This window comes from Xyrauchen texanus, chromosome 3, assembly GCF_025860055.1.
Source record: "Xyrauchen texanus isolate HMW12.3.18 chromosome 3, RBS_HiC_50CHRs, whole genome shotgun sequence".
Lineage (NCBI taxonomy): Eukaryota > Metazoa > Chordata > Actinopteri > Cypriniformes > Catostomidae > Xyrauchen > Xyrauchen texanus.
In genome coordinates this window covers 5,009,587-5,027,499 of record NC_068278.1, presented here as the reverse complement: position 1 = coordinate 5,027,499, position 17,913 = coordinate 5,009,587, and the positions used below count along the sequence as shown (strand labels likewise).

Here is a 17,913-nt window from a genome sequence, read left to right as displayed (position 1 = left end):
CATAGCTTTTGGTTTTCCCTTGTAGTGGTGTGATTTATTTGGGTTGTAGTGTGTATTGGTTGGTGTGGGTATTTGTGTGCACAAGTGAGAGTGATAGCTGGCTTATTGTAGCTTTTACTTGCATTGGACTGGAGATACTGGTAGTTGTTTCTATTTTCCTTCCAGTCAACTACTGTCTGGATCTGTGGAGACCTATGTGCAGAGGGACCAAACCAGGACCTTTATTCGTCGACCATAAGGCCATTATACCAGACTGTGCTAAAGACTGTCTTTTTTTGATAAATTGTTTTAATATTTAGATTATTTTGATTTTATAGTAATAAAATACTTTGTACTTCAATCTACTACTGTTTGAGTGTCAATAGTGTCCAGCCCTCAGTGAGAAATTGAATTGGGTGAACTTGGGTCCTGGGTTTTAGTAAACAACCTAGGTGGCGTAGTTGGCTATTTTTATTTTTCAGGGTTTGAAGACCAATTGTATTAGAAAAAGAGAGAAAAAAAACCCTTTAATCATTTCTGTTTGCCACGCTCTATTGCGCCACATAAACTCCACTTAAAGATTTTGGGGAGTGTTACATAGTGGTGGCCCGTACGGGGACTACGTGCTGTTTCTTTTTGGTTATAGTGTTTTTTTTGTGTGTCCATAAATATGGAGGAAGAAACACAGGTAAATGGAGCAGTAATTAAGGTACATACTGAGACTGATGTGCATGAGTTAAGGTGTAGCTCTGATGAAACTGAGGATGCTGATTTCACTGCGGGCCCGTTTGTTACCAGACGTAACCCGACAGATGAAATTGCATCTATACTAAGTTCTTTATATAATTCTGATGAAGATGCTGATGATGATGATGAAAGAGAAGTAGTGAATATAAATGTTGTACAGACAATGCAAATGGAGATTGATAAACTTAAGGTGGATTTATTGGCTCTTAATGCAAAAACACAACATAATGAACAGGAATTTAAAAAGTCTGTAGATAGTTCCCTTAATAGGGAAACTAGTTTCTGGGAGGCAGTGGACGCTGGCTTAGCAGACTTAGAAGATCATTTCCAGAGGTCTGTAGAGAAGTTGGAGAGAGCGGTGGTTGATTGTTTCCTGCGGAGAGATGCTAGATGGGAAAATCAAATGAAAAAAATAAGATTCACCAGTACCCCATCTCGATCTCAAATACAGACTTTTTACCCTGCCTCTTCCCAATCTACAGTCACTAACTTGAAAACTCCTGTACCAGCAACACGACTTAAAGTCCCCCCTGTAAACAGAGACAACGCTACCTATGATGTCACTGCTGGAGCACGAATATCTAACCTGGCTCACCCTTCATGTATGCCCAATATGTCATCTTTCTGTGGGAAACCCCCTATCCGTCTGGAATTTCCTTCCTTCGGTGAGTCTAGCGAGACATCCGACGTACTCCATTTCGTCGAACAGGTTGAAAATTATCTGGCCATTAGACCCCTGCCTAGTGTGGAGCTCGTTGGCACCCTGAGTACCATGCTCAAAGTACCCGCTTTAAGCTGGTGGAAGGCAGAAAAGAACAAGGTAACAGATTGGCAATCCTTCACAGATGCTTTCATGTCTGCTTTTCTTCCAGAGGATTACCTCACTGAAGTGGAAGACAAGTTGAGGTCACTGGTGCAGCAACCCAATCAGTGTTTGAGAGATTTCGCCTATGATTACTGAGCCCTCTGCCTCAAATGGAAGCCGGCCATCACAGAAGAGGAGATGGTGAGCCGTATTCTTAATAACATCAACCCAAGGGTTGCGGGCTGTCTGAGAGGGACGGTGAAATCAGTGGAACAGCTGGTGAAGGTGGGATCTATGGTGGAGAAGGACTGGATGGGAGCAAAAGATTACTGGCAGAAAGTGGGAAAATTGAACAGCAAAGAAACAACAAATAAAAGACCACCTGAATGCCATACCTCTAAAAATCTAGCAGGAGTATCCATTGCTCAACTCCACCCAGTGACATCCCTTCTAGTGGTGCCAATAACTTTAAAAGGACAAGAGGTGAAGGCGGTGCTGGATACACGGAGCACATTCACCCTTATTCAGGAAAGCCTGTGGAGACAGTTAGGAGGGGAAACGAAACCTGACCCTCCAGGCCCTCTTCAACGGTTCATTATGGCTGATGGAAAAATGCACCAGGCGATCAACAGGAAGACAGTCTGTTATGAGTGGCATGACAAGATATGCAGGTTGGACACCTATGTTATGAAGGATGCTCACCTGGCCTTTCCCCTTATAGCTGGTCTGGACTTCCTGAGAGCTGCTGAAGCCATAGTGGACGTGGGACACTGGAGATATGGTCTGAAAATGGGCAAAGGATATATTTATTATCCATTTCTAACTGCCCATCTTAATCCTGTATTGTCTTCACATCTGATGGGAGAAAACCTAGGCATGACCGCTGCGGTGAGTCTATATTATGCCTTACCTCCAACTTCATCCATTCCTTACTTACACACACAAGTTGTTCCCAGATGGGACTCCGACAATCAGGAAGAATTGAAAAAGCTGATGGATAATTGGCCTCGTACCACCTCTCAAGTCCTGGGAAAAACATCTGTGAAACAGCACAAAATTACACTGTCTGACGAAATGCCCATGAGATCCAGAGCTTATAGAGTCTCCCCTTTTAAGAAGAAGATGATCAATGAGCAAGTGGAACAAATGCTACGAGACCATATCATTGAGCCTTCTTTCTCTCCTTGGTCATCACCTGTAGTCCTGGTCCCCAAACCCGATGGTTCCTACAGGTTCTGTGTGGACTATAGGAAGCTTAATAGTAAGACCATACCTGATGCTTATCCAATGCCTATAATCCACGACATCTTAGAATCCATGGAAGGCACCTCCTGGTTCAGCACATTGGATTTGCAGTCAGGGTACTGGCAGGTTGAAATGGAGGAAGGTAGCAAAGCCAAAACAGCCTTCATCACCTCCCAAGGTCTATTCCAGTTCCGCTCCATGCCATATGGATTACAGAATGCCGCTGCCACCTTCCAGAGGCTGATGGAGAAGGTCCTAGCAGAGTTGAGAGGGAAGTTTTGTTTCGTTTATATTGATGACATCATAGTCTATTCAAGGTCTTTACCACAACATGTACAACACCTGAACACCATTCTGCAAAGACTAAACCAAGCTTCGCTTTCTCTGAACATGAAGAAGTGTCACTTCTTTAAGAAACAGCTGAAGTTTCTTGGACATATAGTCTCAGAGAAAGGAGTGGAGGTCGACCCTGAAAAGACCAGAGCGGTAGCTGAATATCCTCCTCCCAAAGACATTAAAGCCCTCCAACGCTTCTTGGGATTAGCCGGGTGGTACCACAAGTTCATTCCCCATTTTGCCGACATCAGAGCTCCATTAAACAATCTAAAAAAGAAAGGAGTGAAGTGGGATTGGACTCCTAAGTGTCAAATCAGCCTGGACAATATTAAACAAATATTACAGAACCCCCCAGTATTGATGCAACCTGACCTCAACCAACTTTTCCAGGTTCATACAGATGCCAGTGATGTGGGCTTAGGAGCCATTATTACCCAGCAAACTCCTGAGGGGGAACGAATAGCTTACGCATCACGAACATTGCGTGGACCAGAAGTGAATTATTCAACGGCTGAAAAAGAGTGTCTAGCTGTAGTCTGGGCGGTGGAAAAGTGGAAACATTACCTGGAAGGAAGACAGTTTGACATTTATAGTGACCATGCTGCCTTAACTTGGGCCTTCAATAGCCCTAAAACCTCCTCTCGGCTGACCCGGTGGACTCTTAGGTTACAGCAATTCATCTTCCAAGTACATCACAGAAGAGGATGTCTGAACCTGGGTCCCGATGCCTTGTCACGAGTCTGTGAATCCTCTGAAAGTGAAAGTGTGCCCTGTCTGGCCATAGTAAAATCAAAATGTGCCTCTGACATACCCCACACGTTAGAGGAAATCTCACAAGCACAAAGACATGACAATACGGTGTCTCTCCTCCAGCTGGCCAAAAAAAACAGAAATGTTCAAGAAAACCAAATTACCTTTGAGGTCCACCAGGGGGTGTTATATCGCCGGGTTCCTGTCAAGAACAATGGAAATAAATTCCAACTGGTTGTTCCTCAGGCATTAATTCCTGGTTTCTTGCATTACGTACACGATAACCCGCTGGGAGGACATCTGGGACGGCTGAAAACCTTACTGAGGCTCTTGGAGGTGGCGTGGTGGCCAACTGTCCATAAGGATGTCTGGCAGTACGTCAAAGGATGTGAAACATGTCAAAAATATAAACATGAAAATACAAAACCCAGCGGTTTCTTACAACAGACGCAAGTGACAGAACCACGTCACACCTTGGGGATGGATTTTATGGGACCTTTCCTGACCAGTAAGAAACAAAACACTTACTTACTGGTGGTTGTTGATTATTACACCAAATGGGTAGAGTTGTTCCCCCTTCGAGATAGTAAGACCCCTAAGATTGTCAAAATTCTCAGGGAAGAGATCTTTACCCGATGGGGGGTCCCAAAATACATCATTTCTGACCGGGGAGCACAATTCACTTCTAACGTACTGTCCGAGCTATGCAGATCCTGGGGAAGCATACAGAAACTCACTACCAGCTATCACCCTCAAACAAACCTCACAGAAAGAATAAACAGGACAGTAAAAACTATGATTGCGTCATATGTGGGATACCATCAAACATGGGACCAGTGGTTACCTGAGCTAAGGTTTGCTATCAACACGGCACACCAAGAAACAACAGGGAGAACTCCGGCTGAATTAATGCTGGGCAGACAGCTTCACGGTCCACTAGAGAGGTTGATCCTCAAAAACCCCACTCCTGACCAAACAGCCTATAATATAATTGAAAGACAGAACATCATGGCAGAGAAGGTAAAGCACCGAGTAGGGGTGCAACAATCTAGACAAGCTAGATACTATAATGCCCGACAGAAAGATGCGCAGTTCCAGCCGGGTGATCTAGTCTGGGTTAAAACTCACCCTCTCTCGTCTTCCTCGAATAAATACTCTGCTAAGCTAGCACCCAAGTGGGAGGGTCCAGCTGAAGTAATAAAAAAAATGGGGCCAATAAATTACACCATTCGTTGGGGAGACCCATGTAGAACAGAAATTTTAAATGTGGTGAACCTAAAACGCTGGTACGGACGATCTCCTCCTATGCCGATGGCTGGGGGGGGATCTATGTAGCGTGGCCACATAAGGGGATGTTTTATATATAAGGTTTATGGCATTAAACTAATTATTGTTGTCATTATTGCCTATTAGTTATATTGCTTTCCCCGTTATCTGTCATCCCTGTTGTGTGTTTATCCCCATCTCTGTTCACGCGAGATCTTCGCGTTGTTTTGTGTTACGTGTTTTCCTGCCACGTAAACAGGAAGTATCTTTCACTTTCTATTTAAGGAACCACTATGCCGGTTTTCAGACGCTCATTTGCGAGTACGCTTACACGAAACTTCATTCATACATTGGATTACACTGGTGACTGACCTGGAAGTGCTGAGACGCCGTTCCTCTCGTGGAGTATATTCGTTTGGCTCGTAGCCTGGATTACTTTGATCAGAGGACATTGGCCAGTCATCATTACTTCATCACTTGATCGTGCTCACGGACTATCAAAAAACCCGGTGAGGCTGATCTGAACACTGTAAATAACTCTGGGCACTCTGGATTTCACTTTTACATGTATATACACCTTGTTTGTTATTGTTGAAAATATTATTGGTTTGTAAATACACTTGAGTTTATTGGTTGTTTCATCAGTGTTGAGTAATATTTTTTTACTCTACTCCATTAACTTACAATCGAAATGGTACTGTTGTTCCCAAAATAGTGTAAACTCCACTTAAAGATTTTGGGGAGTGTTACAGGCTTCTCACCATGGTTTTGTAGAGTCCTCATATACTTGGCTTGTAACTCATCTCCATCTTCAACAGAACCATACACTAACTCCAGCAGCTCAAGATACACTGCAGGTAGGCTTTTAGTGAAGACATGTTTAATAATAGCTGCAGCTGGGGGAGCAGACTGTTTGATGTCAAAATCTGGCTCATTGCCAGGATGAGGGCGTTTACCAGAAAAGGACCGGAGGCGAATTGAGGCTTTTTGCGATGATGCAGCTTCACTAGCCTTCACAATGTGCTCTTCCACCACCATCTATACACTGAGTGTGTCTAGGATACTTGCTGGGATAGATGGATATGTTGTCGTGGGAAGATTTGTAATGTAGGGCTCCAGACTAAAAAATGACTAAGGAGCCATTGGCTTGTAAACCGAAACAATATGGAGCCAAATGGCTGTTTTTAGTCACCAAACCACAGAATTGCTCTATTTAGATTGCTGTTCAGAAACAAGAAAGAAAGCAGAAGAAAAGGAAGACAGTTAATAACCCATTAATCTGAGGTTTAATAAACAGCATACAATATGTACTTGAGAAGAACAATCTACATTACAGATAATTACATATAGTATGCATATAGTAGTTTGTTGTCTTCTTGAGCATCAATGAATGTGGCAGGGGGGAGGGCGGGGCCGGGTCGTGATTCTACATACCCGGTCCCTTATCAGGCTCATCAAGCCTCCGAGAGGGATAAGGCCGACTGCGGTGGGTTGTGCGGGAGAGAGAGATAGTTTACGGACATGTCCGTCATATGTGTGTTTGTTGTCTTTTAAGTTTATTATTAAAATATTATTTATATCGTCAAGCCGGTTCTCGCCTCCTCCTTTCCGGATTTCGGCACCAGTGTAAAGGAGGAGGCCAAAAGCCTGCACAGCCAGGCTGAGGGTGACGCGCAGATGTCCGATATGCTTGCCCGGGCCGCCATCAGCGTGGGGTTGGACTGGAACCCTCCATCCTCCCCACAGCACCACTCAAGTCGCTGCACGCCACTCACATCCCCGGCAACCTCAATGTGATAGCGGACGCGCTGTCACGACAACGCTGGCCTGGTGGAGAGTGGAGGCTTCACCCCCAGAAGGTCCAGCTGGTTTGGGAACGATTCAGCAAGGCCCAGGTAGACCTGTTTGCCTCCCGAGAGACCCTCACTGCCCGCCCTAGTATGCCCGTACAGAGGCTCCCCTCCGGGCAGACGCGCTGGCACACAGCTGGACCTCGAAGCTGCGCAAGTACACATTTCCCCCAGTGAGCCTTCTTGCACAGGTGCTGTGCAAGGTCAGGGAGGTCTAGGATCAAGTCACCCTAGTGGCTCCTTACTGGCCCACCAGGGCCTGGTTCTTGGACCTCGTACTCCTCGCGACAGCCCCTCCCTGGCGAATTCCTCCGAGGAGGGACCTTCTTTCTCAGGGATGGGGCATGCTCTGGCATCCGCACCCAGACCTCTGGAACCTCCATGTCTGGCCCCTGGATGGGATGCGGAAGATCAAACTGGTCTACGACCTGCCGTAATAGATACGATCAGCCAAGCCAGAGCCCCTTCTACCAGGCAACTTTACGCTCTGAAGTGGCGCTTGTTTGCAAATTGGTGTTCTTCCCGGGCTGAAGACCAGCAGAGGTGTGCAGTTTGGTCACCTAGCACCCTTTCCCTTGGTTGAGGTAAAATTGTGTGCTTTCTCTCCCAGGAGCTTCCGTACATTCGCTTCCCTGGACGATTCCTCCCTAGCCCTGTGGGTCTGCAATTCAGCGGAGGAATTCACTGACCCAATCCACTGCGGGTACTCAATATAACCTGTACTGGAATAGGTGCTCCGCAGGTCGAGACTCCTGCTTGGACTCCTCCTGTGAGTATTTTCCACAGTACGGTCCCCTTGCGAGTGGACCCACATCTCCCTTGGGCAGTTCCAGCTACCCCCCGGTCGCCGTGTTGTAGCAACCCCCCCCCTCCTTGAGGCTTTATCTACCACCACGCCATGTTTCCACATGTGACCTGAATGGCCATGTGATGTATTTGCCACTTACCTCCCCCTCTCTGGGCAGGTGTGGTCTCTGCAGGGTCTTTTCCCCCTGAAAGAATAGGAAATTGGGTAAGACCCCCTTCCCTCGATGTGTGAAGGGAACTTAGAGGGTTGGTGGAAAAAGTCCCATTGAGATCAACGGCCATTGTACGTTTGATGGATGCGAGGGACGATACCAGCTCCATGTACCGCCCTCCTGTAAACGATCTCAATGGACAGATGGAGCTTATGGGTCTGTGGACGGTCAAATTTCCATGGAGTCTGCGGTCCGGAATACATGACCGAATGGACACACATAGGGGGTGCTGTAAGCTGCTGTGAGACCCCCGGCATCCCACGGTCCCACTGTCTGCCCGCTGACCACTCACGATGACCAGTGACCACCCTGGGGGGGGGGGGTGGGGCTGTCCACAGACCCATTATCATCCCCCTGACCCACTATTTTACCCAAACTGACCAGTGAGACCCCCTGTGCCACCCTGGGGGGGGGGGGCGGGGCTGTCCACGGACCCATTATCATCCCCCTGACCCACTATTTTACCCAAACTGACCAGTGAGACCCCCTGACCACCCTGGGGGGGGGTGGGGCTGTCCACAGACCCATTATCATCCCCCTGACCACTATTTTTCCAAAAGTGACCAATGAGACCCCCTGACCACCCTGGGGGGGCGGGGCTGTCCACGGACCCATTATCATCCCCCTGACCCACTATTTTTCCAAAAGTGACCGATGAGACCCCCTGACCACCTGGGGGGGGCGGGGCTGTCCACGGACCCATTATCATCCCCCTGACCCACTATTTTTCCAAAAGTGACCAGTGAGACCCCCTGACCACCCGGGGGGGGGGGCGGGGCTGTCCACGGACCCATTATCATCCCCCTGACCCACTATTTTTCCAAAAGTGACCAATGAGACCCCCAGACCACCCAGGGGGGGGCAGGGCTGTCCACGGACCCATTATCATCCCCCTGACCAACTCTCTGGGATTTCACGGGCCACGCGTTTGGTGGCCGGGGTGCCCGCCCACACCCTCGAAATGGCATATTTTGAAGGTGAAAAAAAAAGAATGGCAGGAGGTGTCTGCCCTCTTAGTATGTGATAGAGGGGCACCAGGTGTGCAACCGAGTGAAATTTCGGCTCCGTCGGAGCTCGGGGAGCAAAGTTAGAGCACATCCCACGTACGATTTGTACATTGTATTTACACAGCGGGTCCGTGTACACGACCCCGAAAGGTCTGAACGGCTCCAAATTGACAACAGTAGCTTCTCAGGGGCCCCTGAGCCAGGTCCTAAATTTTGGAGGCCCTTGGGGCTTGCTAAGTATTAAAACCTCTGATGAATGTAGCGTTGCACACAGGCCTAAAATGCAGCCTGTCTCATTGATTCCTGTGACAGGCAGAGAGATCTGTTGAAAATAATGAAAAATGCTTGTTTACATCCTAGACCTTAGTCCTCTTAGTATGTCGATAAGGGGCTTTTGACGTGTCACCGTGTGACATTTGGGGTCCGTTGGAGCTCAGGGTGCAACGTTAGAACACGTCCCACTGACCATTTGTACCATTCATTTTCACAGCGGGACCGTGTACACGACTCCGAAAGCTCCAAACGACTCCAAATTGATATCAGTAGCTTCACAGGGACCCCCCTAGTCAGTGGGCAAAGTTTCAAGTCCCAATGGCTTCGTTAAGTGCTTAATTGGATGACTAATGTGTGTAATGTGACAAACATTTTCCTCTAATATTTTTCTTGATTTTTTTTAAAGTACTTCCTTAACTCTGAGGGACACACCTTTTTAATAGGTTGTTTCTGAGGGCCCAACAATGAAGCATTCGAAGCCCCCGGGTCTGAGCATCAATTTTAACCCCGTACACGAAACCGCTGTAGAATTGCATTGGTTCAATGGGCAAGTGGGATTTCTTGTAAAAAGAGGTCAAAAGGTCGCAGGACCTCGAAATTTGGGATTCTGGATCCCCAGGGGCCCCCAAATCAGTGCCTAAAATTTGGAAGCTCTAGACATTTTCCGAATGCACTCTTTCAGCTCTAGACCTTAAATGAACACCCAAATGACTTTGCACATGCAAGAGGCTCTTTCTGGCTTTGAGAGCAAAAGGCCTGTGAGGTTGATTCTCGCATTCAAGCCAAAAAAAATGGGAAAAAAATTCTTTCTAGAGAATTGCGCTTTTAATAGGACACGCTTGGGGCCCCGGACTACCAGCACGTGAAGTTTGGGGCCCAGAGGAGCTTTCTAGAAAAAGTCCATCTGCCATTAATTTCATTCATTTTCTACAACGGGTCGATGGACGGGGCACCGAAAGGTCCAAACGACTCAAAAACGACATATGCGCGTCGTCAGGGCATCCTTAGACAGCGTGGTGAGTTTCGTGACCTTTGGACCTTATTTTCCATTCATTTGGCCCATTTAGGGACGTTGTCCACAAACACGTTGTGAAAAATGCATGGATTCAAAGGGATAGTGGGACGTCTGGAAAAGAGGGGTCAAAAGGTCGCAGGCTCTCGAAACTCCCGAACTGCGAGCGTCCGGTCCCCACGAATCAGGAACCAAAGTTTGGGGTCTCTAGAACCTTCCTGAGCTTATATTAAAACCCTAACCCTAGTGGCCTCTCATCCTTCAAGAGGCTCTTTCAAGCTTTAAGTGCAAAAGGATTTTGAGGGAATCTTGCACAAACGCCCCCAAAAAACCTTTCCTTTTTTCTAGAGCCACGTGCTCTCGGTATGTGTTTCGGGGGGCGTCAGGCTACCGCCGTGTGAAATTTGGGGGCTGGGGGAGTTTTCTAGAAAAAGCCCACGTGCCATTCGTTTCATTCGTTTTCAACGAGGGGTTGGCGGACGGGGCTCCGAAAGGTCCGAACGACTCGAAATCGACATATGCGCATCGTCGGGGTGCCCTTAGACAGCGTGGAGAGTCTCGTGACCTTTCGACCTTATTTTCCATTCATTTGGGCCATTTAGGGACGTTGTCCACAAACACGTTGTGAAAAATGCATGGATTCAAAGGGATAGTGGGACGTCTGGAAAAGAGGGGTCAAAAGGTCGCAGGCTCTCAAAACTCCCGAACCGCGAGCGTCCGGTCCCCACGAAACAGGAACCAAAGTTTGGGGTCTCTAGAACCTTCCTGAGCTTATATTCAAACCCTAACCCTAGTGGCCTCTCATCCTTCAAGAGGCTCTTTCAAGCTTTAAGTGCAAAAGGATTTTGAGGGAATCTTGCACAAACGCCCCCAAAAAACCTTTCCTTTTTCTAGAGCCACGTGCTCTCGGTATGTGTTTCGGGGGGCGTCAGGCTACCGCCGTGTGAAATTTGGGGGCTGGGGGAGCTTTCTAGAAAAAGCCCACGTGCCATTCGTTTCATTCGTTTTCAACGAGGGGTTGGCGGACGGGGCTCCGAAAGGTCCGAACGACTCGAAATCGACATATGCGCATCGTCGGGGTGCCCTTAGACAGCGTGGAGAGTCTCGTGACCTTTCGACCTTATTTTCCATTCATTTGGGCCATTTAGGGACGTTGTCCACAAACACGATGTGAAAAATGCATGGATTCAAAGGGATAGTGGGACGTCTAGAAAAGGGGGTTACCGATGTCGCAGGACCTCGAAATTTCAGATATTCGATCGCCAGGGGCCCCCGAGTCAGGTCCTAGAGTTTGGAAGCCCTGGGGGATTGCTGAGTATTAAAGGCTCCGATGAACGGACTGTCGCACACAGGCCCAAAATGCAGCCTGTCTCGTTGATTCCTGTGACAGGCAGAGAGATCTGTTGAAATTAATGAAAAATACTTCTTTGCACCCTAGGCCTTAGTCCTCTTAGTATGTCGATAAGGGGCCCTTGACGTGTCACCGTGCGAAATCTGGGGTCTTTGGGACATCGGGAAGAGCAATCCCACTTACCATTTGTACCATTCATTTTCACAGCGGGACCGTGGACATGACTTGGAAAGGTCCAAATGGCTCCAAATGGAAATCTGTAGCTTCTCAGGGGCCCCTTAGTCACTGTGAAAAGGTTCAAGTCTGAATGACTTTGTTAAGTGCTTCATTGGCTGACTAATGTGTGTAATGTGACAATCAGTTTTCAGGAATATTTTTCTTGATTTTTTTAAAGTACTTGCTTAACACCGAGGGACTTGAATTCGTTACATGTTGTATCTGAAGGCCTCAGGAAGGAGTACTCGACGGCTGAAGTTGCTGGCATATGATTCAAGGCTTTTTTCACCGAATCATACAGGAAGTGCTCACTTCCAATTTGTTTGAATGGGACCAAATGCATGGCTCGTGGGAATTCATTTTTTATGCTCATTGTGCATGTTTATGAGTTGATAGTTGCATCAGCTTGTTATATTAGGCTGAGTTGAGTCCTATTTCATAAAGGAACATAATAAAGCATACTGTTTCCCCCACTCCAACCTCAATTGCATGTTTTGGCTTGTATTTGGATCCCCTCCCCCCCATCTCCATTTTCAAGCCAGATTCAATGGTTCTCCAACTATAAGACAATTACAGTGGTAATGATTAATCATTGACCTTTCAGTCTCACTCTGATGCTAACTGTGCATGTTTATGAGTTGATAGTTGCATCAACTTGTTGTATTGTGTATTCTGAGTGCTGCCAAAGGGATTTTGTCAATCAAATTGAATGTAAACGTTACTGTAAGTGTTTAAAATGAATTGTGCATGAACTTAGTACTCAGTTGAGTACTATTTCATAAAGGAACATAATAAAGCATACTGTTTCCCCCCACTACAACCTCAATTGCATGTATTGGCTTGTATTTGGATCACCTCCCCCTTCGCCATTTTCAAGTCAGCTTCAATGGTTCTTCAACTATAAGACAATTACAATGTAATAAGTGGTTTTTGGCTTGTACTTGGAGCTGCACATGCCTATATAACAGCTGCGATCTCATTGCGCATCAATATTCTGCTGTGATTCCGTGTCACCCATCGACGACTCTGCCAGAATTGACCCGAGAAGTACTGAGAAGATGCCGTTGGAATTGTGCCCTCTTTGCAACCGTGCTTTATCTCAGCTAAGCCAGCACTTGAGATTACTTCACAGCATCCACAACAAAGAGGAAAGGAGGCTTCTGCTTGCATTGGTGTCAGGAAGGATCAACGTCTGTCATGGACGTTGCCCCATTGCAGGATGCGGGAAAGACACGACGCGGCTGGACAGGCACCTGAAGCTCCACATCGAATTGACAAGGAAAGCTCAGCACGAGGCCTTCATGTTTAGCAAAAGAAGAAAAATCATAAGTGAGCTGTCAAAACTGAGGGCATCTAATCCAGCGGTGGCGATGATTTCGACATTGGACCTGCAGGAGGTGGAAGATGAGTTCCAAGTTATCGGCATGCTGGAAGAAGCCACCGTGCCCTTTGAGGAGGAGAAGGAGGAGGAGACTATGTGTGCTCTGGAAAGCTGCAGGGAGGAGAAGGATAATCTGAGATCCCAAGTCGACGACCTCAACAAACAGGTTGACACCCTCACAGAGGCTCTCAGGAAGGTAACCCGACGTTGTCGTATCCTCAAGAGGAGGTTGACGCCGAAGACGTTCGCCAAGGTGAGCTGGGTGACCAAGAAGCTCCTCGAGTCTCTCGGGCCAGAGGAGGACAGTGAAAGCTCAGAGGACCCAGATAAGCTCCCCTTTTCACTTTCCTGTGAATCCATTTATCAGACATCCACTCCAAAACCACCCACTCTGGTGGTGCCCTCTCCGCAGCCGCCCTCTCCGCAGCCGCACTCACCGCAGCCGCCCTCTCCGCAGCCGCCCTCTCCTCAGCCACCCACTCTGCAGCCGCCCTCTCCTCAGCCACCCACTCTGCAGCCGCCCTCTCCTCAGCCACCCTCTCCGCAGCCACCCACTCTGCAGCCGCTCTCCACGCAGCCACCCACTCTGCAGCCGTTCTCCCCGCAGCCACCCACTCTGCAGCCGCCCTCTCCACAGCCACCCACTCTGCAGCCGCCCTCTCCGCAGCCATCCAGTTTGGTGCCATCTACATCGCATTCTCAGCCCTACGGTCAGGAAAAGCAACAGGAGGAGATTCTCCCCCACTTTCCAGATCATGTGGCATCACTGAGTAAGAGCAGCGCATTTCCCAAACGCGCCTCATAAGTTTTCTTGAATTGTGCTAACGTGCTATCGCTCTTGTCTTTCTTTTGTGTCCATCTAGATGTTTTGTTGGAGGAGTACAGGGGCCACCAGGAGGGACCTGAGCCAAACCCAAAGCTGAAGGAGAACGTCGGGGGGAAAATATACCGCATTAAGAACTTCATCGCATTCGTGGCGGTGGGTCACACCAACCTCTCCTCTTTGCTTTTTCTAAACGACACCCCTAGGATTAGAGGGTAAGCCACGCAACCAGTAAAATATCCGATACCATGTCGGTGCACGATTGCCGTCAAGTAATGCGATTTGTGTGTCTTTCCGTCTCTCCGTAGGTGGATCAGCAGACTCAGGGCATGCAAAATGAAGGAGACCACGATAAAACACTACGTCCTGAGCGTGGCCCAGTTCATCAGCTACGTGAAGGAGACCCCCCCGTCGACCTGCCGACTTTCGAGGCAAATGATCGTGGGTCTGCGTCGCGAAATGAGTGCCATTTTGAGGTCCCTCAAAAGGAAGGTTGCTGTGCACCAAATTGCAGTGAAGCAGAGGAAGGAGGAGCGGGTGATCCCCAAATCGTTTTTGTTAAAGTGCCGCACTCAGGCCAGAAAGGCCATCCCCGACATTCTGAGTAAGTTAACTTTTCTTGCTGTTCTTTGGAAACAGACTGCTGTCTGCCTTGTATTTCCTGTCATGCAATCAGTGTTCTGTCTTGCACGCAGCTCATCTGGAGGAGAACTACGCCCAGAAGACGCAGTTCTGTTTCTACGGGCACCTCACTGCGTACCTATCCAGCATCTATGGCCACCGCTGTGGCGTATTTCAAAATATGCTCATCAAAGAGGTGGAAGGGGCCAAAAAGTCCCAGCAGCAGAACGCCTACCTGATTAACGTGAGTGTTTTCCTCTCTTTTGCAGCTCTGCGCACCACATTTCACCCACCTGTCTTCTAACCTTGCTGTGTTTGTTTCTTTATCTGTCTATGCAGGTCACCATGCATAAAACCAATCAGGCGTTCGGCCCTGCTCAGGTGTCCCTGGAGCCAGAGGAGTACGAGTGGTGCCAGCGTTTCCTCAAGATTAGGAACGAGCTGGTCGGTGGGCCGGACGCCAGGTTCTTTTTCTTTACCTCCACGCCCAATCCCTGCAAAAATTTGAACAGCTACTTCCAGGCGGCGTGGACGGAGATGAACTTGCCAGGGTGCCCGACCTTCACCGACATCCGGAGCTCCATACGCCACTCATGTAAGCCTCCCTCGTCCTCCTTTCCTTTCTCCTTTCCCTGCCCTTTTCTACATTGGCCTTCAACCGCTTACCTCTTGTTCGCTCTCTCTCCCCTAGGCGAGGAACGCGCACACTGCCGACGACAGGCTCAAGATATCTCGGTTCATGTGCCACGACACCAAAATCGCAGACAGGTTTTACGCAATAAATCTGAACCCCAGGCAGGCCTTGGAGCACCGGCGTCTGTTCGAGGCGGCTGGAGGGGCCCGAGCTGTCCCGGTCAAGCAGGAGCCCAAGCGCCAAGCACGCCGGGAGGAAGGCAGCCAAGCCCAGAAAGCGTGCTCGAGAAGAGGAATCGCCAGCTGACTCGCCCCGCTCCCAGTCCTCTGAAAGCAGTGCCAGTTCAGAGGGAGAAGACGTCGAGGCGGAGTCCCATACGGTGAGTTGGCCTCTTCTGATGAACTCGGATCAGTGGACTTTGTTTGGCTCGGCACCATTGCTGATTCTCTTCTCTCTTTTCTTTTCTTTCACAGGACTCTGACATGGAGGAGCAAGCCGAACCCGGCACCAGCGCCACCCAGATACAGGCCAGCCCCCGAAGGATGCGGCAGAGGGCTATGGTGATTCTGTCGCCGCTGAAAAAGAAGTCCTCCCCTTTCAAAGCTAAAGTATCAAAGTCCTTCACACCAGAGGGGCTGGCGAAAGCCAGTGAGGCCAGAGAGCGCGTGAAGGCGGTTCTTAAACTCCGCAGCGGTTTCTGCAGGAAGTGAGCTTTTTGGACTTATGCGCCGGTGCAATTTGGACCCTTTGCAATGCTGTCGGGCCGCATCGTTTTTTTAATAACGGTGTTCTTGTTTTTTTTGCCGTTCAAATTTGATTGTAAATAGTTCCTATCGCATTGTTGTATTGTTGTTTCACACCTGTTTGAATACAAGTTTTTTCTGTTCTTTGTAAATGTTTAATGATGTTTGTATTCCATTGTACATAGTTCCTATCACATTGTTGTATTGTTGTTGTTTCACACCTGTTTGAATACAAGTTTTTTCTGTTCTTTGTAAATGTTTAATGATGTTTGTATTCCATTGTACATAGTTCCTATCACATTGTTGTATTGTTGTTGTTTCACACCTGTTTGAATACTGAGTTTTTCTGTTCTTTGTAAATGTTTAATGATGTTCAATAAATGTGAGTTCTTCTTTACCTTGGATATGTCTCATCTTGTTCACCGAGTCACCTAAATGTGATAAAGTGCACCCTTCAAAACATACAAATCCCACTGACCACAAAACCTTTGTCTTTGTGACTTGGGCAAATTGTATGTAAGTGTTTAAAATGGTAAATATGACTTAAAATGACTTTGATAAAAAATGTTTTATTCTCTTTAAAAAAAAATCAATAACTACAAAAAATCATGTGTTTAGATGGTTGAAACACTGTTAACACATTAGAACTGGGCTGGTGCAAATTGCATATTATTCTATATGTTAGGAATAAGTGATTTTGGCACATTGGATAAATCAGGCTCTTAAGTCAAACGAATACATTTTTTGTGACATTTTAAGTTTGACATTCGACGCAGACTTATCTCCCACATGTAAGTAGCTTTCCAAAACATGTGTGTTTATTCCACATGTTTAGAGTTTCAGAGTATTTAAAAAAACATAGGAACTTATAACAAAAAGTGTGTTTGCCAGTAATGAAGGGTACGCAAAGGATGTTTTTCCTTTTCTATTGTTTTATAGAACATGGATCAGTTCTGCCTCTGCCCCAAGAAGCTGTCCCATTTGAGGCAGCACTTCAATACTTTTCATTCAGTTAAGAACAGCGAGGAGATCGTTAGAGATCATCCCCGCCCCTTGTGTCAGAAACAATTAAAATATGTGGAATTCCACATAAACAAATGGCTTCACAGTCACCTAAATGTGATTTTAAGTAAAAAATGTGATCCTGGAGTTATAAAAATGATCCTGGAGTTATAAAAATGAAGTCCACCAAGTGACGATTGTTGACCCATTCAATTGATTGGAAGTGGGTCTACCCACTTGCCATTTATTTGCATTGGCTGAAATCATCACTTGGTGGACTGCATTTTAATAACTCCAGGGTCCATTTTATGTCATTTAATCACATTTAGGTGACTGTAGGACTCCCCATGAACATAGTGCACCCTTCAAAACATAAAAGTTCAACTGTCCACGAAACCTTCATTTCTGCGATTGGGACAAATTGTACATGGGACGTCCAGATCTCAGCTCTCGGGCTACGACCTCGGGATTGACCTCGTTCGAAAGGGCTGCCTGAGACTGTCGTGGAATATTGCGACGAGTTTCTCTAAGTTGAAGAAAACTTTCAGAGTCTTGAGTTCCAGATGCCAAAGTTGTAGTTTATTGATCACCAACAAACAAGAGACCAATCAGCTGAATGTTCTGACTCTATCCTCCTAAGTTCTCAGTTATATACCTTTTTGTTATCTTCTTGCCCATTATCTCTGACCAATAGAATAATTGCTCTTGTCTCTTTCCTTCGCCACCAATATGTTCTATTTTCCTTACTAATTAAATATTGGTGGAAAATCCCCCATCTAATTATTTTTTTTTAAAAAACATACATCAACTGGTAACTCCACTTATTTTTGACATAAGTCATAGTTCATGATAA

General features: G+C 47.1%; 1 long non-coding RNA gene across 1 annotated transcript; it reads left to right on the top strand.

The window, feature by feature from the left end:
- Nucleotides 1-14,479: 14,479 nt before the first annotated feature.
- LOC127622186 (uncharacterized) lies at nucleotides 14,480-15,204 on the top strand. Its single transcript, XR_007967956.1, has 3 exons — nucleotides 14,480-14,501; nucleotides 15,021-15,062; nucleotides 15,116-15,204. It is a non-coding gene; the product is annotated as an uncharacterized LOC127622186 (long non-coding RNA).
- The last annotated feature ends 2,709 nt before the right edge of the window (nucleotides 15,205-17,913 follow it).